This window comes from Scylla paramamosain, unplaced genomic scaffold, assembly GCF_035594125.1.
Source record: "Scylla paramamosain isolate STU-SP2022 unplaced genomic scaffold, ASM3559412v1 Contig17, whole genome shotgun sequence".
NCBI lineage: Eukaryota > Metazoa > Arthropoda > Malacostraca > Decapoda > Portunidae > Scylla > Scylla paramamosain.
In genome coordinates this window covers 1088219-1092439 of record NW_026973682.1, presented here as the reverse complement: position 1 = coordinate 1092439, position 4221 = coordinate 1088219, and positions in this window count along the sequence as shown.

The following is a 4221-nucleotide window of genomic DNA, read 5'->3' as shown; positions in this document are numbered from 1 at the left end:
TCACCTTGCCGAGCTGGCCACGCATGCAAGTCGTGCCTGAGGAACGAAAAATAACGGAATCACGCATCGAGCTTGGCGCTGAAGTAATGGTACTTAACTGAGACAAGGGCTGGTTAATTCAGGCGAAGGGGAGACCAAAGAGCAACTCCTCAGTCGATAAGTTCTAAGTAGAGATCTGCAGAGTCTCATCAGCAGGTTAATGGGACTAGGAACCGTCTAATGTTGCGGTGATGAGAAGGGCGTCCGACTGTTTCAAGTACATCTGGAGGGGCGAGGAGGAGAGGGACACGCCGAGAGGTTTAAGATGACAAGGAAAGGGAGAGACTGACGAATGTTGGCAGAACAAGCATTGATTTGCCTCTCAGCGACCTCTGGGATTCCACGTGAGGGAGAGGATAAAGGTGTCGACATTGTTTTCGCTCTCTTCGGCTGATCAGGGCTCTGGTGCATGTTGGCTTCCCTTGGCTGATGAAGCCTGGATGACTGTTGGCTTGTCTTGGTTTTTTTGGGACTTATTTTCATGGGAGGCAGCAGTTTCTTTTTCCTATTATTTCCAGCTTACCACCAGCGCACTAACTTCGCCTCATTAGTCAAGCAGGTGTGTTCCGGGTTAAAGGTTCCTTCCCATTCCAGCTAATGACACAGGTAGCCTACTGAGCGGCGCCGTCACCCGAGACCAGGCCTTCGTCGCCCCCTAGGCCGCCAAGATTCTGACCGCACGCTTCCGGATCCCTTACGGCAAACAGTTTATAATCACACACACACACACACACACACACTAAGATGTTGGCTTTAGACCAGTTAAGAGAATCTACTAACTCAGTAATACAATACTACTGTTGAATGCTCTTTTTCACTTTCCCATTCGCTATCTAAAACCGAGCACTCTGTCTTCACCTTCTGTCCTGAACACCTGCAAGAACACCCTCAGATTCCATTTACCTTCCCCTGCGTCCCTTATCTCATAATTCTTTTTCCTGTATAGGGTATCTTTTTTCTTCACTGCTCTGGCTAATTTAGTACACCTTTACCTAAAATGTATTCCCCCTTTTGCTTTGTTTCTTGCGCAGACCCTTATTCATTCCTGTTCTCTTTCAGCTCAGCTCATCCATCATCCTTCCACCGGGAAATACTTCAACGTTGATTACTAAATGTACTCTGCCTGGCCGCTACATTATCAAAGATACGGATCTGTAAATAAAAAATAAATAAATAAATAAATAAAAAATTGTCATCACACACACTTGCATGAGGGAAAGTATTTTGCTTTGATAATTACCGAAATTAATATTTTATAAGGCTCGCCAAGAGGATTATGCTGAGCTGACTTTATATAAAACAACAAATAAAGTACTGCAATACTTAATATGAATTACGTAAAGCACTCACTTACTATATGGAAACCCCATTGTGACGATGCACGTGTTGAATTTTTCCCTGTCTCTGGATAGGACACGATAACAGTTTGTATCATGAAGGACTTCGCAAAGAAATAAGAAAAATAGATGAATACTGAAAGAAAGAAATGCGGAAGATGGGAGAGGCAGTATAGAAAATGAAAAATCAATGTAAAAGAATGAAATAAGAAGAAAAAAAAGGAAAAAATTACATAAGAAGAGGGACAGGATAACATACAAAGGACTAGAAAGCAGATCTACAGAGAAATGAGGAAGGGAATGATGAAAAAGAAAACGAAAATTTAAAGAGAGCCGGGAAAAAAAAAAAAACAATCATTACACACGAAAAGTGAGAACTAAAAAGGTGTGTGTGAACTTACACACGTACATGCATCAGTGGTGCACATGAAGGTTACACAGTCACGCACACACACACACACACACACACACACACACACACACACACACACATATACACACACAGTCACGCACACAGTCACGCACACACACACACACACACACACACACACACACATATACACACACAGTCACGCACACAGTCACGCACACACACACACACACACACACACACACACACACACACACACACACACACACACACACACACACACACACATTCAAAAAGAAGTCAGGTTTTCTTGGCGTTGTTTGTTGAACACTTCAAGACGCTTTGCTTAGAAAATGGACTCTGCTCTCTTGTTAATCTTGAAAGAAAGGAACCACTTTGTATTCATCATGGAAATCTCGCCTCACAGGTGGTGGTGGTGGTGGTGGTGTGTGTGTGTGTGTGTGTGTGTGTGTGTGTGTGTGTGTGTGTGTGTGTGTGTGTGTGTGTGTGTGTGTGTGTGTGTGTGTCACAGTGGGCACATCGCAAGGTAATCTATTTACAGATACACTTGGAAAAATGACTGGAGGAAATAAAGGACGTGTTTTCGGGTAGTATTCGTAAAAGAACAGTGTAGCGATATACCGAAAATAACACAAACCCACATCCTCTGTTTTCTAACCGCCACCAGGTGAGAGGAACAACAGCAGCAGCACAAGGCGGGTGTGAAAGCCAGAAGGAAATCAGACAGATACCCATTAAAGATTTCAATAACACACACATATACACAAGAAAAAAAATGAACAGAGCAAGCATCATTTAACAAAGCTTCAGTATCACCACACAGAACACTGAACAACACAGCCAGGCATCAGTTAGTAAGGTTTGAGTAACACCACACAAAGGCCTCAACAGCAACAAAGAGTGCGGCACACCAGACCTAAGTTTGCCCCCGGGGTCCTGAACACACATCCCCGTGATATACAAACGCCTCTGTCTCATTTTCGCCCCCTGGGGAAGGCACATGAGCAGCGAGGCGCCTTCATTCCCGGCTGCAGGAGCTTTACGGCCGTTGAACAGTCATTCCCGCTGCATTCACTGGAGGTGCGCGCCGTAACCTGCCCATCAACACCACCTTGATTCCTAGACACAGTTTTTGTTTCCCCAGAATTGCATAAGGAAGAATGGTGGTGGTGGTGGTGGTGGTGGTTATGGTGGTGGTTAGAGAGAGAGAGAGAGAGAGAGAGAGAGAGAGAGAGAGAGAGAGAGAGAGAGAGAGAGAGAGAGAGAGAGAGAGAGAGAGAGAGAGAGAGAGAGAGAGAGCCAGGCCTCAGCAAGAGATCTGGTCGTCCATAGCAGCCGATTCCCTTCCTCTCGTTGTCGGTACACACACACACACACACACACACACACACACACACACACACACACACACACACACACACACACACACACACACAATGAAACCATCAAACCGCGATCAGTGAACGTAAGGGCATTGCAGGACGCTCCTCAACTCCCTCCTTCCTTCACGCAGCGATGGTATAAGTTTGCTGGTGTGTGGCGGCAAGCTGCTTATTCTATATTGAACGCTCTCACCCCACCACACAATAATCCTTCGGTTTATCTCCTCTTTGAAAGGCTTCCACTTGCTTCTTATTTAGCTGCAAGTATTCCAGTGATCCTCTCGCTCTGCATCAGATGGCAAGGAAGATTTAAGCACCAAAGCGTACATACTTAAAAAAAAATCACATCAGGTGGCGCACAAAGATTTACATTCTTTTCGATAAATGTTCCTTAATTCCCGCCGCATCTTATCTGATGGTTGGTGTTGGCGGTCCCGAGGAATAACATTTATTTATAAACTAAGGTGACTGATTTTTTTTTTTTAAACATATACATTTTTTCTTCCCATAAGTAAGTGTAAATAACAAATAAATCTAGGCAAATCAATTTGTCGTTCAGGTGAAATGGCAAGCGGCAGTGCAGCCTCATTACTACAACACGACACGCACCAAGACATCAGCAGTGCCGGGACTCAATACCGGGAAGCAAGTATCAATGCTGGCGAGTGACGACGACCTGCAGACACATTCCCCACGTGACTAACACACTGGAGGAAGGGAGAGGAGTGAGGCTGGAGGGCGGCACCACCTTCCCGCCGCCAGTTCAGCTTGGGCACTGCTGGATCACCGCCAGGACGCGCCGCCAGAATTAAGGCATATGTTCCCTCTGGTCACAGCTTAATACAAACGCGGCCATTAATCACTGTAACACCTGCCGTTCACACACTCCATTTACACGTGAGAGAATTGCACTCCAGTGAGCCAGGGCGGTTAGAAGGGAGAGAATGTGAGGACACGTCTTGCTGTGGGGCGCAGGAGGGGCGAGATGGGGTGGGGGAGGGAGAGGAGTATTGAGAGTGAGGTGGGGTGAGAGGTGAGGCAAGAGCTGGTTGTGTGTTTTACGGAAGTGAAA